The sequence below is a fragment of the Antechinus flavipes genome, chromosome 2 (assembly GCF_016432865.1).
Source record: "Antechinus flavipes isolate AdamAnt ecotype Samford, QLD, Australia chromosome 2, AdamAnt_v2, whole genome shotgun sequence".
In the NCBI taxonomy this organism is placed as follows: domain Eukaryota; kingdom Metazoa; phylum Chordata; class Mammalia; order Dasyuromorphia; family Dasyuridae; genus Antechinus; species Antechinus flavipes.
In genome coordinates, this window is record NC_067399.1 from 78,815,045 (window position 1) to 78,827,566 (window position 12,522).

Consider the following 12,522-nt stretch of genomic DNA (forward strand, 5'->3'; position numbering starts at 1 on the left):
TTTTGTGTTTCAACCACAGTGTGGAATTCTTCCCCAAAACTGTCATCAGACCAGAAGCGGATACACAGATGATCTTTAGGCACCTTAACTTCTTTCTCACACCAGAAGGTGATTGGGATAGTCACTAAAAAGTTGCCAAATCCAACTGCTGCTTCAAGTGAGAAAATGATCCTACGGCCTGGGCTGCCTGTGTGCTAGATTAGAACTACAGTTCTCAATCTATTTCTGCTGCTTTATCATTTGTCTGTCACCACAGGGCTTTGAAATAGGTAAAAATGGTAAAATGGTATGGCTGATGGCTTTTGATTCATGCATACATTGGATTTAAATGAGGCAGAGATGCACAAAGTCGTCATCCTCACTCTTTCTTTCAGAGTCCTCACATCCTAGTGGCAGGACAGAGACAAGATGACTGGTTATAGCTCAAGACACAGTGAGTGACTTTGATGTGTTTGATGTCTAACCAAGCTTGAAGTGCTCAACAATGCCTGTTGCAGCTGCCATTGTGGAACACATTGTTCTCATCTGCCCATTCTTCCAGGAGAAGTTTTACACCCCCTAACTCATCAGTAAGTCTGAGACTCCTTCGTTACCCTCAGCCTGGTTTACCCTATCTGCCAAAATGGCTCAGTGGGCTGTGGCCTGCATGTATGCTCTAGCTTCTTGGAGCCACAGGTGAGAAAGTTAGATAGATCAAGTGAACACCAAAGATGAAAAGCAGAATAACAGTAGGAAAAGAAGAGGAAAATATTTCTATTGGGAGGAATGGGATGGTTTACTCAGAGAACTTCTGACATTCAATTTAAAAAATTTAAAAGCCTTTAGCTTTTCTAAAGTAGCAAGAAACAAAAGTAAATTTATTTTGGCATAAGCTTTTCTATTTATTACTGATAAAACATGTAGTTAATCTACCAAGATGTAGAATTCTAACAAATGTGAATGCAGAAAATTATTTGCAAGTAAAAATTTAAATTCAAAAGCAAATATAAATTGTAAAACTATGTACTATTCATTGCTGGAATAGGTCAATATAATGAAAAGAATTGTGTTACCTAATTAAAATTAGAAAATTATAGCTACATTTAAAAAAATACACAATAAAACAAACAAAAAAAAATCTTCCAGAAGACTGACACACAAATACATGTGTATGTGTGTTGTATGTTTATAAAACAGACTTTCTTTTGAAAAAAAGTTAAAGACTTTTCTAAGAATGAAGGGGACATAGAATTGCTAGAGTTCAAACTATATCATAAAGCAGTATTGATCAAAAATCCTCGCTAGGATTCTGATTTAAAAAAGAAAATAAAATCATAAATAAGTAGAAATAAGATATGTAAGGGAAACCTACAAATGAAGAAATACAATAAAAAATCTTTAATAATTCCAAGAGTACAAACTAAAGGAAAATGGGCTTCAATTCCACTAGAACTTTTGGGAAATCTGGAAAGAAACATTGCAGAAATCACAACAAACTCCATATGAATGCATGGTCTACATTTTTAAAAATTTCAGAAACTATTTTTAATTGAGAAGTTTTTAAAAGGAGGTACCTTTCAAAAACATATTTAGGGAGACAATGAATACCAACAAAGTGATAGAATCATCAAAAATGAAAGACAGTTTTGATTATATAAATTTTTAAGGACTCTCCTTTCTTTAAACATAATATTTCTAAAATAAAGTTAAAAGTACGAAGTGTTTCTTTTAACATCAAATATATCAGAAAACATTTTGATATACAAAATATATGGAGAATTAACACTAAAGTAATTCTATAACAGTAAAAATGGCCTAAGGATATAGGCAATTTTCAAAAGAAAAAAACTAAAAGTGATCATTAATAATAAAAAAGTCTTCCAAATCACAAACAATTAAAGAAATAAAATTTTTGAATGTCTGAAATTTCATCTTATACCCCTCAAATTGATAAAGGAAAAAATACAATATATTTAAAATTCATGGGCTACAGAAAATCAGACGTATTCATACATGGTTCATGGTATTGAACCCAAAGATAATGGAAAACATTTGAAATTATGTAAGAGACTGTTTATATTCTCTTAACTAGCCATCCCACCACTGGGCATATGCTCAGTGATGTCCAAGAAAACAATATATGTCCCATTCATATTACCATTTTCACAGTAGAATGTGTAGTAACAAAAATATTGAAATAAAATTAGTGAAGGTTGGGAAATGACTAAATAAATTGTAATGTCATTATATCATAAGTATTATATCATAAGAAATGACAAATATAAAAAAACAGAGGAATATATAGAGAAATTAGTATAAGTGGATTGTTTTCTTATTCAATAATTATAGAGAATCTAGACTCCTTGATAGAATCAATCAATCAGTGCCAGGAACTAGTTAGAAACATGTCTAAACATTGCTATTGAATCAATCAACCAAGGACATTTAATGTGTTCAAGAAATACTTCATTACTTTGCAAAGAGTGAAAACGAATGAATAATATGGAGTTATGTTACTACATTTGAAGCGTCTAAAGAGACTTCTTCATGCCTTGTGGAATTTATTTAAAAATAAGGAAAACAGTTTGAATGCAAGTATTCTAATACTGAGCTGGATTCCAAGAGGAAATCACTTTGGGGAGAGAGACGAATTGGAAGAGGACATTAGTCTCTTTTTCATCCCCTACCTTTTGACCAAAGGAAGATCTTGCCCACTTTGTAAGGACTGAAAGAGTTTAATTTTCTATTTGTTTTTCTAGCAGTGTCCTCATAAGAGCCATGACTAGTGGTTGTATCTTTCCCACAATTGAGGATGTTGAGGAAAGGCAACTTTAGGATTCTACAAGCAGCCCAAGACAAAGCTAGGCTTACATCCTTATAACTCCATGAGGAAAAGTAGACAGTTTCCTTGAGGAGACCTTAACATGTCAGAGTAAATGGGGTTGAGGAGAGTAATCCGAGAGCCTGAACTTTACTTGTAGGAAATGTTCTCAAATGAACATAGTAGAAGCAGGAGAACAATATACACAATAACTACAATAATACAAATGCAAAGGATCCTAAAGCACTGAACAAAGATAAATTGCAATGGCATGTACATATAAACACGTACACATATTCACATATGTATAGATTGTACATATATTAACACATATTTATACACATGCATGGATATATATTCATATACATGCATATATATACACACTCACATACATGCATGTTTATATGTTTTCATATGTGTGTGTGTTTGTGTGTGTGTATGTGTAGGATTGGGGTAGGAAATGCTATCAATATCAAATATTGACTATAGACACAAAATCATTTTAGTTAATTTTGCTGGACTGTCAAAATAGGGGCTTCTATGAGGTAAAAGTGGGCCAGGAGTATATTAGGAAATTATTGTGTTATAAATATACACATACATGTGTATATATGTACATAGTTACATATGTATATGCATGAACAAAAAGAATTAAAACTTAAAGGTCCACACTGGAGGTCTCCAAGGTCCCTTCTACTCTGACATTTTAAATGTGTGCATCTTTCTAATTGACCATTAACTTTCACCCGGGTTCCCAATAGCAACTTCTTCCCTCACTGTCTGAGCTAGATATTATCTCAGTTAGTCTCCAGCTAATGGGTCCGATTTGGCAAAGCTTTCTATATCTTTAGGTACAGGAAACCTCTGGCCTCTGCAGGGATGCCCTTTCAATGATCTTCCAATAAGGTCTTCTCTACTTGCTGAGTTTGGCCAGGGAGAAATAGGGCCCTGTCTGTGTTCCTGGCTTCTATATGACCATAAATGTTAATAATTATAGTAACCACAATGTATTATATTTTGCTTATGATTTACAAAGTATTTCACTTATATTTTCTCATTTTGTTTCCATTTTAGAGAGAGGATTCTAATCTTCTCATATGTATCTATCTTCTTATCAAAGGGATAGATGTGTGTGTATGTGTGTGTGTGTGTGTGTGTGTGTGTGTGTGTGTGTGTGTGTGTGTAAATGAGAAGTGAGAACCATTCAAAAACCAGTGATTTAAAGACTTCCTCCTCTTTGTACTATGCCAAAATGTGGCAGAATGAAGTAGCTGGGCTTTATTTAGTGAGGAATTGGAAGAAATAATTGCAGAGTTCTTGAAGAACCAGTATACTTTAACTGGCCATAACATGGAATTTAAGTATATTTCAAAATATTAGCTATATTTGTTGAGTAAATGACCTCTGTTCTTACTTTTAAAACTAAGGGAGGTGAACATTTTATATTTTTCTCTTGCAACCCTCTAATGTCTTTCCAAACACAAGATGATAGAATTAATTTGATTTTTACTTGTATATAGCCTTTGATTTGCCTCTTCTCAAAGTCCTTGGTAGAAAAAAATTCCCATCTTTACCTTCAGAAGTCCCTACATATCTTATTTCCATAAATCTTGCTTATTTGTGGTTGGTGTTTCTCCCAGCTGTCATCAATACAGATCATACTGTCTCTACCACACTGCCCCTGCCAGAGTTCCATTGCCCTCTACTGGCTACTGTAATCTTTTCAGGTCTAGGGAGGGAGGGGGTCTTTCAGCCCTGAATTGATTCCATAAATTCCAGCTATGCTATTCCTTTGACTCCCATTTCTACATTCAACCATCCATTCATCTATCCATCTTTCTCCTAGCCATCCAACCATTTACTTACCTAGCTATCCAACCTCTTAATCTGTCAGTCTGCTTGTTAGCTTGCCCATCCACCCATCCATCCATCCATCCACCCACCCATCCATCCATCTATCCATCCATCCATCCATCTATCTCCTCATATGTATCTATCTTTTTATCAAAGGGATGTGTGTGTGTGTGTGTGTGTGTGTAAATGGGAAGTGAGAACCATTCAGAAACCTCTTTGTACTGTGCCAAAATGTGGCAGAATGAAGTAGCCAGGCTTTATTTAGTGAGAAATTGGAAGAAATAAGTGGTTCCTGTGATACATGAGATAAGAACTAAGTCCAAAATACAAAGAAACAGATCCTCACTGTATCAATGACAAGGGGAAAACAAAATGCCTAGTCTAAGGTCAGATAAGAGATTGTAATAGTAATTTTTATTATTTTAGTTGATATTTATGTAGGATTAATGATTTACCAAGTATTTACATATATTCTTTTCTCAGCCTCAGCTTCCTTATTTTTAATATGAGTAGAAAACTAGCATTTCTAGTACAATATTGAATAATAGTTGTGATATTGTACCCTGATCTTAATTGGGAAGATTTCTGGTTTATCCCGATTAAAGAAAATGCATGCTTTTTTTTAGATACTACTTATCATATTAAGAAAAAAATCCAATTATTCTGGTGTTTTCTAATTTTTTCTTGTGTTTTGTCACAAATTTTTTTATATCTATTGATATAATCATTTGACTTTCGTTATTTTTGTTATTGATATAGTTTATTATGCTTATAGCTTTCCTAATATTGAACTAATCCTGTTGTTCTAGTATAAATCCTACCTGGTAATAGTGTATGATCTTTGGAATATATTACTGTACTTTCTTTTTTTATTTTTATTTTATTTAAATATAAGCCCAGTATTTTATTTAAAATTCCTGAATCAATATTTATTAGGAAAATTGATCTAAAATTTACTTTCTCTGTTTTTGCTCTCCCTGGTCTAGATATCAAAATCATATTTGTGTCATGAAAGGAATTTGGAAGAACTCCTTCTTTACCTATTTTCCCAAATAGTTTATTCAGTATTTAGATTAATTTGTTTTTTTTTTTTTAATGTTGACTAGAACTTACTTTATAAATCCATTTGGTCCTCAAGAATTTTTCTCAGGGAGCCCATTTATCGTTTGTTCAATTTCTTTTCAAAGGATACAAATAGACAATTCTCAGATGAAGAAATTAAAACTATTTATAGACATATGAAAATATGCTCCAAATCATTATTAATCAGGCAAATGCAAATTAAGACAACTCTGAGATACCACTACACACCTGTCAGATTGGCTAAGATGGCAGGAAAAAATAATGATGAATGTTGGAGGAGATGCGGGAAAACTAGGACACTGGTGCATTGTATTTGCCTTGTCCATCAGAGAGAAAAGTAGAAAAACCTCAAAACAAAGGAGAAGATTTAAGAAACATCTGACACTGAAAGAACATGGCTGACAATGAACTTTAAAATCTTCAGGAATCACTGGATTCTCTAACACAGGATGAGACTGTTTCAGTTCTTGAAAATCAGCAGGAATCATTGGATTCTTTGAGATGAAAAATTGTTGATGAGACTATTGCAGAACTTCAAAACTTGCAGGAATTATTGGATTCCTGGCACATGAACAAATGGACAATAGATTTCTTTTGGACTATTTCTAGGACTTATGGACATGTATAAATTCTTCATGTTGATTCATGTTATTTGTTACATCACTTCTGGCATGTGTTATATTGCTATGTGCTTATGTAATTTATGTAATTATATGTAATACCTCCCATATTGATGGATTTATGTATACCTGTTTCAAATGAGCCCCTTCAAAAACCTGCTAATCTGATTTGATTTCCCATTTCCTTTGGTGTTTTCATATCCCTTCCTGAGGAGTCAGAGAAGGTGTGATCACCTTCTTTTTTGGGGTTCTCACCTCCTTGAGAAGCCAGGGAAGTCACAACCACCTTATATTCTAAAATCAAAAGAAAGCAGGAGATATTAGAATCCTTACAAGGTGTTAGGTCACTAGAGATGATAGAAACAATGCTTATGTAATTGGTTCACACCTTTGGAGTTCACACCTTTGGGAGAGTTCACACATTAGAGCTCACACATTTAAGAGAGTTTACACATTAGAGGTCACACTTTAGCGTTCACACTTTTAGAGAGCTTATATAAGCTAGAAGCCTCCAGGAAGAGAAGGAGACTTCAGGAGATTCACAAATCAGGAGTCAGTTTAGGAGAGTGAGAGAGCCAGAATTCAGTTGGGAGATTCAGAGCCAGGATTCAGAGGGAGCTGGAGGCTGAAGCTAAAGCTGGAAGAGAAAAAGGACTAGTGGCAAGAGCTCTCGGAATCTAAGAAAACTAACCGGGCTATTTTGGAAGAGATAATAAAGGACTGAACTTTTAACAGCTGGCTGTATTTGAGGTGATTATTGATCTGAACTGAAACTAAGGCTGCCTCCAGAAGGACCCCAAGAAATCTGCTCCTAGAGAATGATTATATATTAGAAAAGAAGAACACTACAGTGGAGTTGTGAATGAATCCAACCATTCTGGAGAGGAATCTGGAATTATGCCCCAAAGTTATCAAACTCTGCATCCTCTTTGATCCAGCAGTGTTACTACTGGGCTTATATCCCAAAGAGATACTAAAGAAGGGAAAGGGAACTGTATGTGCAAGATGTTTGTGGCAGCCCTGTTTGTAGTGGCTAGAAACTGGAAAATGAATGGATGATTATTAATTGGAGAATGGTTGGGTAAATTGTGGTATATGAATGTTATGAAATGTTGTTCTGTAAGAAATGACCAGCTGAGAAACTGGAAATTGAATGGATGCCCATCAATTGGAGAATGGCTGGGTAAATTGTGGTATATGAATGTTATGGAATATTATTGTTCTGTAAGAAATGACTAGCAGGATGAATAGAGAGAGGCTTGGAGAGACTTACATGAACTGATGCTAAGTGAAATGAGCAGAACCAGGAGATCATTATACACTTCAACAATGATACTGTATGAGGATGTATTCTGATGGAAGTAGATTTCTTTGACAAAGAGACCTAACTTAGTTTCAATTGATAAATGATGGACAGAAGCAGCTATACCCAAAGAAAGAACACTGGGAAATGAATGTAAACTATTTGCATTTTTGTTTTTCTTCCCGGGTTATTTTTACCTTCTGAATCCAACTCTCCCTGTGCAACAAGAGAACTGTTCGGTTCTGCAAACATATATTGTATCTAGGATATACTGCAACATATCTAACATATATAGGACTGCTTGCCATCTAGGGGAGGGGGGGAAAGGAAGGAGGGGAAAAATCGGAATAGAAGCGAGTGCAAGGGATAATGTAAAAAAATTACCCTGGCATGGGTTCTGTCAATAAAAAGTTATTATAAAATAAAAGAAAAAAGAAATGACCAGCTGGATGAATACAGAGAGGCTTGGAGAGACTTACATGAACTGATGCTGAGTGAAATGAGCAGAACCAGGAAGTCATTATATTCTTCAACAACAATACTGTGTGAGGATGTTCTGATGGAAGTGGATTTCTTTGACAAAGAGAAGATCCAATTCAGTTCCAGTTGATCAATGATGGACAGAATCAGCTACACCCAGAGAAGGAACACTGGGAAATGAATATGGACTACTTGCATTTTTGTTTTTCTTTCCAGGTTATTTTTACCTTCTGAATCCAACTCTTCTTGTGCAACAAGAGAATTGTATGGTTCTGCACACATATATTGTATCTAGGATATACTATAACATATTTAACATGTATAAAACTACCTGCCATCTAGGGGAGGCGGGGAGGGAGGGAAGGGAAAAGTCGGAACAGAAGTGAGTGCAAGGGATAATGTATAATTTTTTACATTACCTATGCATATGTTCTGTCAATAAAAAGTTATTAAAAAAGGAAACTTTCTCTTCTAAATTATTTTCCTCCTTTCAAATCTTCATGGAGCTTTTGTTCTATTTCTCCCTCTTTTGTTTCATTTCTTCTAGATAAACATATAATCCTGGAAAATTTATTTTTTCCTCTTTGACTTTCTGCTTGTAGTTGTTACTAAGTTACTCTCACATTCTTTTGAAAAAAAAATGCAAGATCCCAACAATTTTTTTATGCAGATTGGGGTCTTCTTTGCTTTATTTCCAGCCTTAGATCTTAAAGTCCTATAGAGCCCCAGGATCCTTCCAGGGCCAGGCTCTATCTCCTATTGTGAATATTTCATGGGTATGGAGAAGGGAATTGACCCTATTTGCTCTTGCCCTGGATCATCTGGGCTTTTGTAGTAACTTTCACTATGTGGATTTTGACTTCCTTGTGCCTTTGAGATTCAAAGAGCTGAATTTTTTTGTGATTTTTTTTTTTTGTTGTTGCATCTAAGGACAAAATACGAAGGACCCAGGGATCTTTGAGAGCCTCAATCTGAGTGTTACTGTTCCTTAGAGGTCTCTAACACTTCCCAGAACTTCAAAATTTCCTACTCTGTAACTTTCTGATCACCCTTGAACTTTCTACAAGGAATCCTCTGCTCTTCCGCCTCTGGACGCAGTCTTACAAGCTACATGTGTCTCTGCCTTGTCTCTTGGCATGTTAGGAGTCTGTTAGTTGTGTTGGCTGTAACTTTGCTGGCAGCCCTCTTTCCTATTGCCTGTGGGCTTCTGGCTAACTGTGTGGTTTTGGAGTGGCAGAAGACACTTTGCTTCTCATTGGATTTATTAATGATTATTTTGTCTAGTCTGAATTTCAGGTCTTTGCTAGAATAGGTATGTGGGAGCTGATTGGTTTGCAAAAGAGGATATGCATTTTCAGACATGGTCAATGTGTTGAAATATTTTTCTTTTCTTTATTTTTTATTTTTATTCACTACAAAAGAAGGATTCTATTCAGGGTAAGGGATATTAGTGGGTAGTGATAGAGATAAAATACAAAAAGAAAAAAAGGAGCTTCAATACACTTTTTTTAAAAGAGAAAAAAACAAACCCCCTTCTCCCACAAATGTATATGGTTTCATAAACTGGGCAATTTTGTTACAGCTTTGTTAAATTTAATATGCTTCTTTTAAAAAAGTACTGCATCCAACAAGCTTATGTTTTCATAAATAGTCAATCCTGCATTTATTGCATATTGAAATGTTTGGGTTGATCAATGATTGCTAAATTTAGATAAAAAAAAAAAGAAGAAAATTTTAAATGAAAGAGAAACTGCAATTGGATCAACCATGTTACAAGAGCTAGAGGTAATCAATGGAGGAGCCATAAGCTACTTTGTTATTCATGTAATATCAGGAGATTTTTAGGAAAGTACAGGCCACTTATACTTTGGGTGGGTGCTCTGTGAAAAATTTATGGGAGTACAAAAAAAAAGAATTTATGGGAGAACATGAATAAGAGTTCCATTGCATGAAAAACATGTATAGATTATGATCTGCACCATTGGAGGGAGTGTCTAGATCAATTAGATAACAGTCCCATCAAATATTTTAGAGTTTACAAAGCACTTTCCTTGTAACAACCCTGGGAATCAGGTAGTACAAGTATTAATATCCCATTTTTTAAATAAGGAAAGCAAGACTTAGAGAAAAATGATAGGCCAAAGCCTCACAGAGAGAAAGCATCTATTCTAAGATTTAGAAACAGTCTTAGGAAGTCTTTCAAAATGTTTTATATTAGTAGATTAGTAGTTTTAGATTAATAGATAGATTAGTAGATTAGTGGTTTAAAACAACAAATAGCATTGCTTTAGTCTTTAAAATAAAGGGAGGTACAAGTCATCTAGAAGGAGCTCTAGTTCAGCAAGAGAATTCGGGGTCAATATCTCCTATAGCAATTTTATTTTCTATTTGAGAGATAAGAGAAACTTTTAAGAAAATATTTCTGGAAAGTTTTAGATATAGTTTCTTGGGTACATGACTCCTCTCTTCCCCTCAATTTTTTTTCCTTTATAAAATGCAATTGAAACAATTGATTTTTAGAACTTCTTTTGAGATTTGAACATTCTTTGCTCTAATTCTTCTTAATCCAAAGGTCTGGGTCATTTGTGAATGAAGACCTTTTTTTCAGAGTTATAAGGGGTAGTATTAGAGAGAAACTATAAGACACTATTTGGAATTTAAATATTAATTGTGCAGGAAAGCTGACAGCTTATTGCTGATCACATATACTCAATGAAGGAAGGAATTTAGAACAAAGGCTTGACTTAATTAAAATGGAGGGTACTGTCTTAAAAATGGTTCCCCCAAGATCTTTTTTCCTTTCTTTTCCTCCTTTTTATTCATTTTCATGGGATAACATAATGGGTTTTAGGATTAAGAAAACTGAGGTCTTAGAACCAAATAGCCCTTGCTGATTTATTAGAAGGGAAACCCCTGAAAAATTTATTAAGGATACAGTTTGACAAGTAGACATTTAGTAAGTAACAAGGACTTCCTTACCCTAAGTCAAATAGATGTTTTCAAAGGCTATGAGTAGTTAAATCTAGCTATTGAAGACAAGGGGCAATATCCCCACAGAAAGTTAGTGTTTAAAAAAAATAGTGGTATTTGATATTTGGTATTTGGTATTCATGTAAGGAGAGCTTTAGGAAGGCCACTTATACTTTGGGTGGGTGACCTGTGAAAACTCTTCTTAGTTACTTGGCTTTTCTGTATTCTAAAAGAGCTTGGATCTTGAGGAAAAGACTCTCTTTTTGGAGGACCCTATTACAGCCAAAGTTTTGAGAATTACTAGACAATTTGAAATAAAAATGAAAGAAAAGAGAGAGTCCATTATTAGAGAATTTTTCTTTCTGATTGAGGACAATCAGAAGCAAAAATCATTTTATAACTATTCTTCTAAGTGTAGAATTAATATGAACTTACTCTCAAGAGTCAGTGAATATTATAATACACAAATATACATACATATACACACAACATACAAATGTAGCACAAGTTATATATGTTTGTGAAGATATATGTGGCCACATTTATCTATATATGTATGTATATATGCAAGTGGTATCCATGATATATGTTATATATATATTTTATTATTATATTTTATTATATATATATGTAATACACACATATAGCCATAGTACAAACCTGCAAATATACACATAATGCATATGCATATGATATATGTATATATAACATGTAAAAGCATATGATATATATGTGTATATAACATATATATAAATAACACATAATATAAATGTATTTGTGTGCATAACAGATAAAAATATAAAAATATAAAAGTATAATACATAAAAGCACAGAAAAGTGTTTTTCTGAAAGAGATAAAAATAAGCCTTTGGGCTTCAAGTTGAAAGTGATAAGAAAGGTATTCTTTCTTCTTTTCTTTATATTGACTAACAATTCAGCTAAGGACTTCAGAAGAACTCTAGAAACTAAGTGAATAGAGAAGTTTCATAATTCCATGCTCATCAGTCATCTCTGGCAATGACTAGGAGCAACATGTAAGGAACCTGCTCTTGCAGTATGAGACCAACCAGGCAAAACAACATCGGTATTATGTGCTCTGCCAAACCAGTAGGGACCAGGAAAAAAGCCCTTCTGAAGTTTGGGAGTTGTGTGTTGCCCCTGCAGTATGTGTGGTCATGTAAGTTCTCTATGTATGTGGAGTTGTTCCATCTATATGTTCCAGTCAAACATTCCACTATTGAACATTTTCCCACAAGCATGCCATGGTTACCTGTGTCTCTTCCATGTATGTCCCTCTGTTTGTGTTCTCTAAGTGCATTGACTGTTTCCACTGATGTACAAATCACGGGAGAAAGAGCATTAGGTTTATGGAGAAAATGTTTTATTCCAATATGTAGTCAGAGTCCATCCTG

General features: G+C 34.3%; 1 long non-coding RNA gene across 1 annotated transcript; it reads left to right on the top strand.

The window, feature by feature from the left end:
- The first annotated feature begins 275 nt into the window (after window positions 1-275).
- LOC127547981 (uncharacterized) lies at window positions 276-8,602 on the top strand. The gene is made up of 2 exons (XR_007950298.1): window positions 276-569; window positions 5,842-8,602. It is a non-coding gene; the product is annotated as an uncharacterized LOC127547981 (long non-coding RNA).
- Window positions 8,603-12,522: the final 3,920 nt, after the last annotated feature.